Genomic DNA, 17,252 nt, shown 5'->3' with positions numbered 1-17,252 from the left:
CTCCGTTGGCAGGGCGCAGCGCCCCGCCAAGACAATGGTAGGGGAAACACTGCATTAATACTAACCAAACAATTACCCCCTTATGTACAATTACACCTCACAGTGACACCAACTATACCTGAAATACATTACAGTACAGCGAGAGGTAAGATGCTCCCTCTACTACCAGTGACAAGCATTGTGCACCCACAGCAAATTTGAAATCTAAAATTCAACACCCATGTAGTTAATTTTAACACTATGAATGAGTTTATATTGAAACCACCAGCAAAGTGTTAAATTAACACTTTCCAAAGTGTTGACAATATAACACTATCATAGTGTTAATATACCAACACTAAGAGTGTAAGATGTGAACACCAACACCGATAACAACACTAACAGTGTTGGCTGCATCTTCAATTTAACACTGTTCTGGTGTAGAGTAACACTACAGTAGTGATACATCTTCTCCCATTTAACACCTTTAAGAGTTAAACATGTACACTAATAGTGTTGCAATTGTACACTGTCCCGGTGTAGAGTAACACTACAGTAGTGATAATTTATCCCATCTAACACCTTTAAGAGTTAGAAATGTACACTGAGCTAGTGTTGAATGCACATTATACTGGTGTTGCATTTTGCATTAGCCTCAACCCTCTGGGAGTTTAAAATGAACACTAATCTATTGTATTGTATTATGATGTACAACAAACTGGTGTTAAAAGTTACAATGACCAATAAATCGTTCCAGATATCAGCATATGACAAGTGCTTTATTTGAATGGTGGCATGTCTCTTAAGACTGACAAATCCTCCCAATATTCAATTCAACCAACATTCAATATTGTTCAACAGCAAAAATGTATATAAATAACCCTCTGTGGCAGTTGAGGTCCAAAAAGGTTGTAACCACACACACTCACACCCAGTGTTTCAGTACAAAAAAAAAATCTGTTATAGACAGTTGTTTGCAGAAATGTGTACATGCTTTTGAGTGCTGGATCATAGCTAGTCCCTAAGACAAAGTGAAGCTTAAAAAGTTCATCAATTGCTGCTAAGGAAGTGGTAGCCTCACAAGGGATGAGCTTCTTGTCGATCAGAATGAAGAAGTTGCCGATGGCCTTCTTGCTGGTCCCTGAAGCAAGAAGATATGGCTGGCTTGTGTCGATATGGCTCTGAAGGTGCTCGTCCAGACTCCTACAGGACTGAAGGACAAGGCAAGCAACATTTTCATTTTACATGGCTAACTATGCACATGTATGTGTAATATGTGAGTGTGTTTTTAGGAATAGTTTATATTTGCACTAGCCTAGTCCTACTTTATCATAGTGACAGCTCTCTGTAGTAGTTCTGGTGGCTAGATCTAACATTCTTAAACCTGCCACATACCTTGTGAAATACGACCAGATGGTCAATGGCCTGAGTATGATCTTCTGGGTTTTCTTCCTTCCCGCAGGCTGGGGTGACAGGAGGTGCAGAAGGAGGAGGATGGATGCCATATCACTGTCCCACTGTGTAAGAAAAGAGAACAATGATAAAAAAAAATACCCATCTGTATAATGTCCAACAGTTCATAGTGCATGTACAAGCAAAATACAAGACATGAAGTCTCACAACACAATAAAGTATGGAAAAAGTGAAGTGGCCTGAATACTTTCCAAACCCACTGTACCCTGGCATTCTCCAACTGTGTGGTCATACACTCCCTCCAGCCTCACATAGACAATTTACAATAGGCAATATGACATGATATGACAATGCAGTTCCTAAAACCATACCTGGTGATTCCAGTGATGGTTCATCAGCCCTTTGGTTCTTGGCAGACAATAACAAGTGCTTCAGCAAGGGTGTGGAAGTCAGCATTTCTGCCTGTTGGATGACCTTTGCTTTGAAGGAGGTTGGCCACTTTTCCAGTAGTTTGGATGGAGTTTCTGACGACTGAAGTCTTGGAGAATCTAAAACTACGGTGGCCGGCAGGTGCAAACGCGGAACAACGGCCAAAAACAAATACATTAGCAGGAAACAGCTGCAAATCCTGAAATGAAAAACAAACAAATCCAACCAAAAAACGCTGCATTTCCAGAAATGATGCAAACTAAATACAACACACAAACCCCGAAAACAAACGCAACAAAATGCTGACGCTGCAAATACCAAAACGACATGCAAAGTCCAAAGCACATACAAATCCCAAAACACATACAAAAAAAAAAAAAATTCCGGAAGTGTTCCAGGCCTCTAGGGGGCGCGCTACGTGGAACAGATTGATGTCTGACCAGACATAGAGGGAACGAACAAGAGTGCTGCAAATTGAAGCCGGAGGAAACGAAGTTGATCGAAGTGGAAAAAGACGATATATAAAAAGGTAAGTTTTGTTTTGATACAAAGAGCGTCATATTTACCCAGCTAGCGTTAGCTTGTTTGGTGAAAGAGCTTGCAAGTCAAGAGACAGCACTGTCTGTGCACCTAAATGTAACTCTTGACATCATATAGATATATTATAGGTGCAGAGAGGAGTTGGTTTATTGTGCTTCAATGTAAATCCTAATGTGAGAGTTAAAGGACGGTCAACAATATAATGTACCTTGGTCAGTTTGGATTTATCGTGGCATTTATTCTTAATTAAAGTGAATTTATTTGTATTTCAGTCAGTCATTTGTGTGTTGTATGCAGGTGTGGGACATTCCAAATGTTCCAAAAGTGAGCATTCCACGAATGGACAACAGTTTGCAGGGTAAAATAAAACATTGTCAACATATTATTTTGTGCCACAAGAAGCAGAATGTTTTAACAGTACAGTAGTTTGAATATATTTGTTGTTAACCTTTATCAGACCTCTCAGGCACCCACAACCAGCGTCTGATCGCGTAAGACTAATTACAAATGTAATTATACCATGTAGGTTTTAATTTGTGAACATGAAATCAATAAATACCTTTGTGTGCACTTATTTCCTGGGTAAAAATAGGATGGAGCACCAACCCCATTCCAGGAAGAGGTCCAGTCTGCCCCGGGTCAGAACCACTTCTATAGGTAAACGAGGTTGACAGTTGCATCGTGACACAGTTGTTTGCTGTGTATCTTTATTTTACATTTGTTTGTTTGTATAGCCTCCAATCACAGTGGGTAACATTGCCAGGAAGCAGAACAATTATACTTTTATACATTTCCAAATGACACCCACAACATCTGACATCTTAGTGAAGACAATACAAAAAACACCCACAAATATTTTTCAAAGATCAGATATTTTTTGTTGCATCCATTTCAAATGTTTACAAGGATTGTGCAGGAGTATGACAAAAGTGCTGTTGTCAGTTTAGAACCCAATGTATTGAAAAAACAGGAAGAGGATCGACATCCTTTTGTAAATATGACTGTCATGCATATATTAGGTATTTGAAAGTAATTATTCAACTGTCTTCTCACTGCAGCAACTACACAACTGTGTATGCACTTATCATTATTGATAGCCAGTCTGAGCCAGAAGACACAATGGAGCAAAGGTATTAATTGTTACTATTACCACTTAATTTTTCTATTCTATTCTGTAAATCTTATTACTAGCTTCATCATTTAATATTACAATACATCACTTTGTCTTTCCCAGCACAGAATACCTGACTGCGGCACACATTGTTGCAGAACTCTCTGCAAAAATAACAAATACATCTTGCAGCAGGTTCAATATTAATAGAGCCAGTGTGTGCGATGGAGCAATCCGCGGCTTCAAAGGTGCCTCATTCGATCCCTCTCATGAGATGTCAGTTAAGTTCACTGATGATGAGGGACACACTGAGGATGGAGGGGACAATGGTGGTCCCAAGCGTGAGTTCCTGACCCTCCTTATGGAATGCCTGAGAATGAAGAAAACATCACGTCAGCAACTTTGTGCCCCATGGCGGTGTGACTTTCCCAGCCGCTCACGGTCTCAAAATCTGATTCTAAATATATAATGTTCTCTATAAAGATATAACTAATACACAATTATGAATGTATAATATAAGCTGTTTTGTGTATTTAATCATGCATTGGTCTACAATTTAATGATGGCTTCTACATATTTCACATAAACAGACAATGAAAAAATGTGTCCTTCATGCTGATAACTAGTGTATGCATCTGCCAATTCGTATTCTAAACAGAGTAGTGTGTTGAATCCTTATTTCTTGCATTTGAAACAGATACAATAAAAAAAGTGAACTTACTGTTGTGTTCAACTTCTGCCAAAAACTGTACATGTTTGCCACAGGAGCCACAGAACACTTGAACTGTCCCCAGATGCTGGCCACAGAAAGGACAAAACATGGCGGCCTGAAAAGACATACATTGATGTAGTAAATCCATTTAATCAAGTTAATCAAAAACACATAGTCTAAATAGTGGTTAGCTAAATAAATAGAAAGATACATCATGTTTACCGTTGAATCTGTGTTCTCTCTCTCCTTGAATGTCTCTATATTTGTTCTTGAGCATGTCTAATGCACACTACTCTCCTGTCATTACTTTGTCCCTCTTCACATGTTGTCACATCTCTCTCAATTCAATAGCTTTATTAGCATGACCATAGTTACAGGTAATTGCTAAAGCTCTGTATAGTTGCAACATCTATACACAAATATATACATATAAACAAACTGCTAAGAATTCAAATGTCCTTTTCCCGCGGTACTCACTATGGCCCGTGTTATTTGCCTGCACTTGATTTGTCATCTCTTTTAAAAATTTTCTTCCCTCACTTTATCTTCTCTTCACGTGAAGCTCTCCTCTCCTCAGCTGGTGTAGTAGTTAGGCACGCTAACGCTAGCTATATAAATATGACGCTCTATGTATTAAAACAAAACGTACCTTCTTATATCTTTCTCCACTTAAATGAAGTTTCTTTACTCTCGATTTCCATCACTCTTGTTCGTTCTCTCTATGTCTGGTCAGACATCAATCTGTTCCACGTAGCGCGCCCCCTAGAGGCCTGGAGCACTTCCAGAATGTTTTTTTTGTATGTGTTTTGGGATTTGTACGTGCTTTGGACTTTCCATATCATTTTGGTATTTGCAGCGTTTTTTTGTTGCGTTTGTTTTCGGGGTTTGTGTGTTGTATTTAGTTTGCAACATTTCTGTAAATGCAGCGTTTTTCTGTTGTATTTGTTTTCAGGGTTTGTTTGTTTTTCATTTCATTATTTGCAGGTGTTTCCTGCTTATGTATGCGTTTTGGGCCGTTGTTCCGCGTTTGCACCTGCCGGCCACCGTATAAAACACATACACGACGGGTGACCCGCAAAAAAGGTGATTCGCGGGTGGTATTTTTTCAAACGCTTTTTTCCGGGTTCGGTTCTGGGTAAAACAAAGATGATGCGGGTCGGGTCGCGGGTATTGCATAATAAATATATTAAAATAATAATAATTTAGTTTAATGTTTAAAATCCTCAGACCTCTCCCCCGCGGGACTGCGCATAATCATAACCTCTGCAGCGCATCAATCTGCTGCTGTGCGCGCCACATTCAAAATGGCTGAGGTGAAGCTCTCTAGCGGAGAATACAGCATTTTCAATAACACTTCCTCAAGAGCGAAATCCAACGTCTGGGAGGCTTTTGGTTCCTAGATGGAGAAAATAACCAACATCCCTCGCTTTTTGAGACAAATATGCAACTGCGTGTGTTAATTGCACGTTTTCACTGCTCATATATATATATGCGGGTTCGGGTCGGGTTGCGGATCTTGTGCCGACGGATCGGGTCGGGTTGCGGAACTAATTGGCAATATGTGCGGGTAGCGGGGCGGGTTCGGTATTGCACGTCGCGGGGGCGGGTCTTGAAAATCAGACCCGTGCAGGACTCTGATGCCAATTTCACAGGTGTAGATCATCACCATTTAACTAAAGGTTGCTTAAAACGTCTATCAAAATAGATTTACTAATAAACAATTAAACTACCCTATGCCCTGGCAGGCAACACTGTCACCCGAAAGCGGTCAAGCCTCCTTCCCTCACATGTCGATGCGTTGGTGTTCCTCAACGCAAACCAAAAACCTGGAAAGGTGGACGTTATCGTGGAGGACAGCGAGTAAAGTGTTGCACACTGGATTTACGTGGCATTTCAGTAAACAGAGTTTTTTGCTGTCGATTTTGGTGAGTCCAGTAACTGTTTGTTATTTACTAAGTCCAGTTACTGTTTGTTATTTACTCAGCCATGTAACACAAATTAAAATGCAGTGTTTAATGTAACTGTATGAGTTCCAATATAAAATACAGTTGTACACCTCTCTTTGTGTGTCTTTATTATGACGTAACGACTAGTCGACTGCTATTTTGAAAAACGCGTCGACTAGTAAATATTGGTAGTTGTGAAACCCCTAATGTATACAACTACAGGAATTCTTAAATGCAGTGGCATGTTCTAGAAATCCCACAGCATTCAAGGAACCATGTAAGCCATCTAAAACAGTCTACTTTGATCATAATCAAGAATAACTCACATATCCTGTCTTCCCATGTGGATCTTTGAGCGAGGGAAACAGGGTAACAATCCCCAGTGCATACTTCTCTTTGGTCAGTCGCTGAGGGATTCTCCTGTATAGCAAAAACAGTCATTTTCAACATTTCATTCATTTAAGTCTAAGAGACTTAGTTTTAGAACATATAAACTTAATGAACTCAATTTATGTAGAAATACAATTGCACCAACTTCATCCACACTTAACCTATACATACATGACACTTTCATGCAAAGCTATAACAAACGGATGGACAGACGTCACTAAAATGTAAAACAATGGTGTACATGACATATTGAACATGCACTCACATTTTTGGCTTGTGGACCTTGCAAAGCCTCCTCCTCTTTTCTGAAGCCTTTCAGAGTGCCACTGTAGAAATCGTTTTCACTGCTGCTTTTCGAAGTGACTGAAATAGTATCTGTGCCTGAAGCGGAGGATGGCTCTGGAAAATAATGTCATCACACAAGAGATATTAAATATGAATATTGAAATTATATGGTCTTCCCTTGTCATGTCTATATGTAATCTACTGGTGAAGTGTTCTCAAAAATACAACAAACCCACTGAAAACCTCCATTACAAGTATGAGTCCCAAAGTCGTTGTCCACAAGAGCGCACTCTACTTGGGACCAATACCAGGGCTCGACATTAAGGACTGCCCGATGGCCCGGGGCCATCTAGTATTTAGCTCGGGCAATGAAGCCTCACCTGCTGGTTGCCCGATCGGGCAATGAAGCCTCACCTGCTGGTTGCCCGATCGGGCAATGAAGCCTCACCTGCTGGTTGCCCGATCGGGCAATGAAGCCTCACCTGCTGGTTGCCCGATCGGGCAATGAAGCCTCACCTGCTGGTTGCCCGATCGGGCAATGAAGCCTCACCTGCTGGTTGCCCGATCGGGCAATGAAGCCTCACCTGCTGGTTGCCCGATCGGGCAATGAAGCCTCACCTGCTGGTTGCCCGATCGGGCAATCTATTATGCCAGTATCATGCAGCTCGGGGATCCAGTAATGAGTGACCCGACAGTAAAACTAAACATATCTATAACTATTTTAGGTAGTTTGAGAGGTAATTAAAATAGCTACGTGTGATATTCTAACCTGAAGTGTGTGTTTTGTCCGCTCACCGCTGCAGGTGATTATGCAGAGCTGCGTGTCGACAGCAGCTGATCTCTCTCTCCCGTCAGATTAGACTTCACTCGCGTTTATGTCCATATCGATCAGATCCAGCTAGTTCTAGCTAATGATATGACTACCTGCTTATTAAAAGACACCTAAACAATAAGTGTCGCTATGCAACTGGGTGAGGCTACAAAGTATATCGCAGCATTATGCATTTGTTTACATGCCCACCGGAACCCCGAGGCATTACCAACAGATCAACGCACAATCAACTCATACAGGACATATCTTTCTCCACATTAAGTGTTAGACATTAGAATTGACTATTCTTGTCTGTCACATAAGTGGCGCAACTGAAGCGGTATTGCGCTAAAGGGAAATTATTTTGACCGGACATTTTGACCGAAGAGATTTAGATTTGCCGGCTGACGTCGCCATTTTGTGTGCTTCGCGGATGCGCTCGGCTCCTCTCGACTGCTGCTCGGGTCTGCTCGGTCAGCTTCCGGATGAGGAGGCATTCGTTCGACCAACTTACAGTAGATAACATTACATTTTTAACGGGGACCATAATAGTGTAAATAATGTTTGTTTTGGCAGTTATAACTGAATGTAATGTTTTCTACTTTTTTACATCTGGGAAGGCATTTGCCTTCATCAGATGGAAAGTGTCTTGACCAACAACTTAAGTATTTCTTATAGCTATGCAGGGCATGCAAGCGAGCAAACACAAACAAGAACAGACAAACCAGTGAAATTAAGAATAAACTTGAAATTGTACAATATAATATTGTGGTGGTTCATCTTATAATTCAGTCTAGAGAATGCACCAGACATCATCTAAGACCTGCAAAAATCTAAATGTTCTAGGGGGAGGCCCTCCAAACCCTTCGTGCGTCATTACGTCCGCGCACATTTTTCAGGGCAATCTCCATTGGGCTCAGGGCCATCTGTAAATTAGCTTAGACGGCCCACAGGTCCTTAATGTCATGCACTGAATACTTACACAGCAATGGTGGTTTTCAGTCTAGCAAAAGCTTAAGAACAAGGCTTTCAACCAGAACCCCAAGTAAGTACAAAATTATGTATTTTCACTAAAGTTGAGTATGCCTGTACCCATGCACGTGTCAATCACACCACACATTTGATTCTTATAAACAATACTTTACCTTTTAAGATAGTATTGTTTATAGCAATGAAATGTGTGGTGTGCTTGACACTTGCATGAGGATAATCAGCATACAATACAATTGAGAAATGTAAAATAGACCCTTTTCTCAGCAGCCATGTTGACATGCTGCATAAACAGAGATGTAATTTAGGATGTAGAAAGGCCAGGGCCCTGATAATATGCTGTCTCACTGGAATGGCTGTGACACAATAGATCGGGCCAACATTTATTTGATCTATTACACCTGTGTTTACCCTGCTATGACGTCAACATAGCTGCTGAGAAAAGGGTTTATTGTCGTCACTCACCACCACTGTCATTCAGTTCATCTTTGATGACAACGCATATTCCACTGGTAGTGAGTAGATCTGGAAATGCGTAGTCGTCCACTTCTGTGCCAGTCTCATCCTCCACTGATAAGATGTTGTCCACAGGGAGACACACACACACACACACACACACACACACACACACACACACACACACACACACACACACACACACACACACACACACACACACACACACACACACACACACACACACACACACACCACACACACACACACACACACACACACACACACACACACACACACACACACACACACACACACACACACACACACACACAGCAGTTCTCAAAGTGGGGGGCGCAGAGGCATGCCAGGGGGGGCGCGAGAGACCAGGAGGAAAAATGGTTATAAAAAATTAAATAAAAAGATTTGAAAAAAATAATCATAATTTGAAAAATTGATTCGAAAATAATATGATGCAGTACAGTACTATTACGTCTGGGTCTCTGTGTTTCATTAACCAGTTAAGCCCTGAGCCTGTTTTTCAGGTTTCAGGCTCGAAAATGCCACTAACACAACAAATGATATATCTTCACTTCTAAAAAGGGGTAAATTAATAATTATTTTTTCTCAAAGCAAGGTTACATCTGTGAGTTGGATGTAGAAGTGTCAGAATCAATATAGATGTTTTTATTTTAAAGTAAATTCAGATGGAACATAGTAAAAACATGTAAATTCTAATGTCCACCTAAAAAAAAAACCTTTACTTATAGTGAAAACCACCCTTGCATGATGGGTTAGTAGACTAAAAGCTTTAGGAATCCAAACTATAACATATAATAAGTACCCTGTATCAAGATTGATGCAAAACAAGTGAAATTTGACCTTTTTAGAGAGATTTAGAAAAATAAAGTCTAAGCGGACTCACCTCTGGGTAATTTGGGAACCATCGGTTCCATTTGAACTTTTTCACTGTAAAAATCATTTTATTACTTTGAATTATCACTATAGGTATTCATTCCATCCAAATACAACTGTTGTGAAAAAAATTAAAAAATAAATAAAATAAAATAAAATAAAACATAGGCTTACTCTTACAGTGAGCCTCTGAATTAGCCCCGAGCGAAAAATGCTAACCTATTACAGCACCGAAAATCACTCCTCGCTCCCTTATTACTTATCCTAGCTGCACATCCAACACATTGTTTATGATCGCAAGGAGACACAGAATCTAACGGTGCCCACCTGAACAGCCCAACACTGAAATATACAAACTCGCGACGTTATCAACAAAAACGTACATCAAAACAAATGGCGCTAGCGCTAGGCTAACAATGACTTACCTTCCTCGTTGTCTGGTCTAAACTGGTCTTCAATGGCATTAAAACGATAAAAACGATGATGTAGTTAATCCATAGATTAATATCCAATGGGGCTGTGTCCCCTTTGAAATGTTCTGATAATCTATAAGCAATAAAACTGCAATTCCGTTATCTGCTGTCCGCTCTGTGCTCCGTGCGCTCTGGGTCCTGCTGCAATACCTGCTTCTTTACGCTGTAAACAATAAATGAAGTGGGCTGCGTAATGTTGGCACGCTGGCTGGCATTCTTTATAATTTGCGCAGGACCATATCTCTGGAACCCATTGGTCGATTCGTGTGATTTACACCTTTTTCTTAACCATCAGAACCAATAGAATCGATGGGCAGTTCCCAAATCTACGTAAACATTACCATAGCGGACGTAATAGAGAAGCAAACGAAGCATATCTGAAAGTGCAAGCCTGGACGGCAATACTTTATACCGAGTATATTGCCATAAATATGATGATTGATTATCAGTAAACAATTATACGTGACACAAAGACATTGGATTAACCTTGAGATGCGTTTTTATTCCGTTGAACACAACTTTTGATCACAAATCAAAAAAGGTAAGACGTAATTATTGTAATATTTTTGAAACCGGATGTTGTTTACTTTCTCTTTTCTGGCTGATAGCTCCAGGAATTCGAGGTCGGACAGTGATGACATTACATGTGTGGAATCTGTGGAGTCTCAGCTTTAAATCGTATATCTTGTTTGTGCAGTTAAGATAGTAATAAGGGCATTTCTACCGTGTGTTGTGTGTAAAAAAGCGTTAGCATTAGTTAGCATTTTTTCGCTCAATGCTAATTCAAAGGCTTGGTATTACTCTTGTGTTTTTTTTTAGCTAACAATTGTTCTTATTGTCAGTTAGCGGAGTTTCTTACCTTTAAAAGGGTATGAAACATTAATAGTTTCATAAATGTTAAGAAGCCCTGAGACATATGAGGAAAAAAAAACTGTGGGAGGGGTCCACTGGGGGGACCTTCGGGCTTAACTGGTTAAAGCTCGACTGTGTGTGTGCGGAACGAGCCATTTTGTGTGCGCGAGAGAGAGCGCACCGGTACTGGAGATCCTTGTTGTTAGCTTCTGGTGCTAGCGAGCAACGCTAACAGATATAAGGAGTTTTTTCAACAACAAAGTGGAGGAGAGTCCTCTCCTGTCAGACTGAGAGACTCAGTGAGCTAAAGGACTCTCTCAGTGTTATCTCAGTGGGTCTCAAACGTTTTGGTCACCATTAATGTAAACAATTATTTCCGAGGCACACGTTTATATGATCATTATAGTTATACAAAAATAATAGAATAAATGAAAAACAGGTATGAAATACTATATGACCGTAAAAAAAGAATAAAGTTTAAAAGGGTGATTTGTAAAATATCCATAAAGAAAAAGTAAATGTGTTAACAGGTCTGTTTCAAATGGGTGTTGAGAGAGGTATCCATAGATCTCTTCATTTTGCTCTCAAAGTGCACCAGATTGATGCATTTAACTTCAATATTTAAAAATAAATCTTCCCGGGGGAGCTTGCCCCCAGACCCCCCTATGTGAGGTCCACACACCACCTGTAAAAATAGCACTTTACCCCTCCTTACACCTATATGTCGTGAGCTGATTATCGAGCCTTCATTGTAACTGTCACACTGTGTATTTGCGTGGGGATTGTTGCAATAGAACATTCAACTGTAGCGCCTGGTACATTAATGGGAAACCCTAAATGTTTGAGCACCCTCTAGGAAACATCAAGCTACCCCACAGCACCCCCAAAAGAAATCTCTGGCGCCGCCACTGAGCCTGACTATTTGTGTTGGGGGGGGCCTGACAGAAAAAGTTTGAGAACCACTGATCTAATGTAACAGTAGGTTAATGAGGGTGGATCGCAAAATTCCCCTCTGTGGGACTAATAAAGGTATTCTGATTCATATGCAGTAAGTGGTTTACTTGCCTTCAGTAATGAAGATGTCAAAACAAGCTTCTGGAATTTTGGTGTACTTCTTTTGGTTTCGGTATTGCACTTTGACTATCATCTTCAGCTGAAGAGAAGAGCAAGAGCCCTATATGGGTAAAATGGAGATACACAACATTTGTTATAAGTTATAAGATTTTTCACATGATGCATCACAACTTCCCCTTCTTAAGCAAGCAAATACTCAAATTGTGTAAGGGTGGCATAATATGAATTGGAACTGTCTTTAGATAAATAAATTCTACTTTATGCTCTGTTCTTTTATTTTTTACGACTTTGAAAGCAATGTAAATAATAACAAATTAGAAGGAAAAAGAGATTTTAAAAACAAATACAGATTTCAGTATTCTGACACAGACCGATTTTAGAAGCAATGCATTTGTATTGGTAATATGTTTCGTGCCTGCACCAAATAATAACAAATTACAAGGAAAAAAAGATGACAAAAAATACAGATTTCAGTATTCTGAGCCATTTCTTTTCCTCCGACATTATACCATTTAAAATAAAAGGGTTAGGCTAAGGGTAAGATATTGAGTAAGACAATGTTTTTATGAACCACACAGCTTCTAGTCTTCCATGAACAAAAAAATCGTTGATTTTGTGACACAAAACAAATGCGAAAATCGTGTTTGTGAACACGAATCAATAGATTAAATGTATGCTGTGAGACTGAGTTGCACATTTTTTAGCAAGCTAGTTAACATTATTAGCTACCACAAACAACTACAATTAAAACTGCGGTCGGACTTGTGCGCGCAGTGATGAGCGGGCCCTCGCGTCCGTGCGCCTGTCGGGGAGGGCAGCCGGTCGTCCCGGCGTCAAGCAGACGCGCGCGAGTCCTGGGAAATGAGCCGTTTCTCATTTCTATAATTTTCGCGTCCCAGACTCCCAGACTCCCAGGTTCTCCGGCAGCGACCCGGAAACGGATGTCGAAGGAAAACAAATTTCTCTAAAGGCTCGTCGAGGATCGATTATCGAGGAGGCTGTCTGGAGGAGCCGTAACCGAGGTTACACTGATTTAGAGGAGAGAGGAGTGTCTCTAGAGGAGCTATAACCGAGGGTACACTGAAGTATTCTCCTGAGACGATTTCCGCCAACAGTGATGTTTAAAAGAGGTGTGACGCATGGCTGGACTTCTATCAACGAAGCACAGCTCTGCAAACTGTTCCCGTTGTGATTATAAGTTATTTGAGATGATCAAATGTGCATCAGACTTTCTGCCCTTTACCGTTTGTTTACTCACTAATCACATGTCCCCTGGATGTTGGGCTATTTTTTTTCTCAACACAACTGCTTTCATTGTGACCCGATGTTTACAGTGAGAACAGCTGCTGAGGTCAGTGCAGAAAGCAGAACAGTGTGTATAATATATATCGCTCAATAACAAATGTAACAGGCCTACATTTCACACTTTATTTGTAGGCTTTAGGAGATATCTACAAATAAACAGTAGGGTTAGGGTGTGTATAGGTGTCTTTTGTAATGAATATGCCGCCAGCAAAGGGCGTTGTTGGACTAACAATAGGTGTGTGTGTGTGTGTGTGTGTGTGTGTGTGTGTGTGTGTGTTTGTGTGTGTGTGTGAGAGAGTTGATGTGCCAGGCAGGTCTCAGTAGCTTATCTGACATATAATTGGTCAAAAATGGTACATTCTCCGTTAGCCTACGAGCTCCCCGTTTGAGCGAAGGACTATTCCTTGTCAATGTAGCATGACATTGGATATGCGCTGAAGTTGTCATGGATTGGAATTTTTCCGATCATTCCCCTAGGAGGAGTTCGCAAGAATGTGCTTAAAATGGCTGAAAAACGCACATTTGTCAAAATGGCCGACTTTCTGGGGGGCGGGGCTAATGGAAGGCAATTTGAAATATGTGTGCAATCATAATAGCAATATGTATACAGTGTTTCATGAATATCGGAATAACTATATCCGAGTAGTTTGGAGTAATTTGCGACATGTAAATCGTCAAAAATGGTGTATTCGCTGTTAGCTTACGACCTCCACGATTGAGCTATCAAAAATGTTCTTCTCAATTTAGCATCATATTCGATAGGGGCTGAACGTGTCCTGGATTGGAATTTTTCCGATCATTCCCCTAGGAGGAGTGCGCAAGAATGTGCTTAAAATGCATGAAAAACGCACATTTTTGAAAATGGCCGACTTCCTGGGGGGCGAGGCTAATGGAATGTATGTACAAATATGTCCGCAATTCCATGAGGAATGTCTGTGCCAAAAGTCGTGAAGTTCTGAGAAACTATGTGACTACCACACAATAGGGGGCGCTAGTGAGCAGTTTTTTTTAGAAAATGTACGTTTTTTTTTTACATTCTGGAAAAGGTCCTGGGCTCCGACGTGTGTCCCAAGTTTTGCGTCCGAAGCTCATTTTATGCTATCGCAATTTAAAAAAAATGTATAGGCCACGCCCACATTCTGCATTTGTTGCGACACTTTAAATCTGAGTTTGTAGTCACCCCGAGAGTATGTGTAAAACATTTTTAAAAAAAGATTAGTCCATCTGCCCTTGAGTTATAAATTGGTGGTGTTTTTGGCGCCCCCTATAGTCCAAAATGAAAATTATTTGGTGTGCCTATTTCCCAAGACAGACTGAACCTATTTACCAAAATCTGTGATGTTTGGATACATTGTTGATGAGTTATAAGCATTTCTTTCTAAGCCCCGCCTTTTTGCGAGTACGTTTTAATCAAGCGGCAAACTCTGGGGAACAGCCGGGAAGCCAATACGGAAGTGCCACACACTGCAGTTCATACATGGGCCGCTAGGGACTGGCTGCAGAAAGGAGCAATTTCCATAGACCCCCATGTTAAAATGCCCAACTTTACAGCAGAAAAAAACATGTTTCTACCCATGGATGCAATAAATATTATTATCGATATAGTTAGATTCCACCTTCATGATAATGAATCTGTGAGTGAATTGTTTTCTAACACGACCCTTTTATTTATATTAGGTCTTAACGTTTTTGCATAAATTAGGGCAAGCAACTTGTCCACTCTGCTAGGCTACAACCATAGAGGCGACAACGTTAGTTAGTCATAGCACTGTACTTGACCCTTTAGCTTTAGCCGTGTTCGTGGTGATTGTGCCTTTTAGAGAATATTGTTACAAATACCAGACAATTAAAATGTCGTGCTGTGCGCTTGAATGTACTAACAGAACTTCCAAGAAGTCTAAAATGATAATATTATACATGTTAACCCCGTTCGCAGGTGTTTGTGTGCTTGGTAGCTTAGCTTGTTACTTATTAGCCAGCTAAGGACGTAACCCTTTATGCATACATATACATTTTAGTTTATGATTCAGCCTTGGGTAAGACTTTTATAGTCTATGGCTATGACGCCCATAATGCTAAACGGGAGCAAATGTTAATAGGGGACCCAATTATCCCAGTGGTGGCCACCGGAGCTAACGGAGCCGCAGGGGGCTAGCTCCAGCCGGCGTCCCGGAGCTAGCCCACTGCGGCTCCGTTAGGTCCGGGCGGTGGAGTCCGTCTTTTCTCAACGTGTGAATGACAAGCATTAAGAATAATAAAATATAGCTAATTCTCTTGCAGATTGTCTCATTTGATTCAATTCAAAACCTTTATTTATCCAGGTAAAATCCCATTGAGATCAATGATCTCTTTTTCAAGGGAGACCTGCAGCAGTAGGTTCCACAAGAAGACATAAACAACAGAACAACAAAAGGACATCATACAGCAAAATGTACAGGGATTACAATTTGCTGTATGATGTCCTTTTGTTGTTGATTATGAATGTAACGTTTATATAGGGGAACTACACTGTTAGCAGTAACTTGGTATGCATGTATTTCATGTTAGCTTAGCTTCTTAGCCTGAGCTAGCTCTGTTTACTTCCAGTTCGGAGGCAGCAGGTCCCGCCTCGGCTCCGCCTCTTTGCCCTTATTTGGAGCAGGCGGGATTAGACTGACGTTGCTGTCAAGCCGTTAGTGGCCGACTCCGCCTACTAAGGGCTTCACGGCAACTCTGCAGAATCCTATGGGTGACGTCACGGACACTACGTCCATTTATATATACAGTCTATGGTTTTAATTCATGGCGGAAATATTTATCGTTTGGACATGCTCATCTCCTAGGGCAGTGGTTCCCAAACATTGTGCCGCGGCACACTGGTGTGCCGTGAGGCAAGTCCGGGTGTGCCGTGGGATTTTGTGACAACCATACGTTATTATTGCAATATACAACTACACAAAAATAATTATTTTTGTATTTACTATAATATCAGTACTTTGTAGGTTTATATGTACGTAATCTGCGCGACTTGCGCGTCCACATCTCCACGTGCAGTGCTGCATAAACATGGCTGAGTCAGCGATAACTTTCGATGCCCATTATTTTGAGTTTGTCCGAAGAATAGACACGAATGTGACGGTGAGGTGCAAACTGTGCCCAGGCCAGAAGCTTTTATCCACTGCTGTAAACACCACGTCAAACCTCAACAAACACCTGCAAAGAACACATGCTAAGGTGAAGCTACCGCACACGCTATTTGTTGTTTGTTTATATCACGTCGTCTGTTCTTCTTCTCTGTCTTCCGGTTGTTGCCTGTTTTGAATGACAAATACACACTACCGCCGCCTGCTGGTAAGGAAAGTTATTGCCACTCAGGCATGCGCAAGTTCGTATGTACTCGGCGAGTAAAGTAACGAGTTACTTTATGTAGATAGTAACGAAGTAGTGTAATATATTACTTTTTTTAAAGTAATATGTAATATATTTTTTAAAAATCGTAACGACCCCATCTCTGGAGTTGGCGTTCTTTACTCTGATTTACATGAAGAACAACAGGAGGTCACGGGACTCACGGCTCTCTGTTGAACAGGAC

The 17,252-nt window shown here is 40.8% G+C and overlaps 2 long non-coding RNA genes across 3 annotated transcripts; one reads left to right on the top strand and one right to left on the bottom strand.

The window, feature by feature from the left end:
- Positions 1-2,335: 2,335 nt before the first annotated feature.
- On the top strand, positions 2,336-3,873 carry LOC117558343. 2 transcript variants are annotated; one of them, XR_004570822.1, is made up of 5 exons: positions 2,336-2,350; positions 2,659-2,852; positions 2,954-3,018; positions 3,420-3,491; positions 3,596-3,873. It is a non-coding gene; the product is annotated as an uncharacterized LOC117558343 (long non-coding RNA). The 2 variants fall into 2 exon arrangements; XR_004570823.1 differs by lacking the exon at positions 2,659-2,852.
- Positions 3,215-4,261, bottom strand: LOC117558344. Its single transcript, XR_004570824.1, has 2 exons — positions 4,194-4,261; positions 3,215-3,842 (listed from the first exon to the last, which is right to left on the bottom strand). It is a non-coding gene; the product is annotated as an uncharacterized LOC117558344 (long non-coding RNA).
- Between the last annotated feature and the right edge of the window lie 12,991 nt (positions 4,262-17,252).

The sequence above is a fragment of the Gymnodraco acuticeps genome, unplaced genomic scaffold (genome assembly GCF_902827175.1).
Source record: "Gymnodraco acuticeps unplaced genomic scaffold, fGymAcu1.1, whole genome shotgun sequence".
Taxonomy (NCBI): Eukaryota; Metazoa; Chordata; class Actinopteri; order Perciformes; family Bathydraconidae; genus Gymnodraco; species Gymnodraco acuticeps.
The sequence above is the reverse complement of the archived record's forward strand: the minus strand, read 5'-3'. Positions and strand labels throughout refer to the sequence as shown.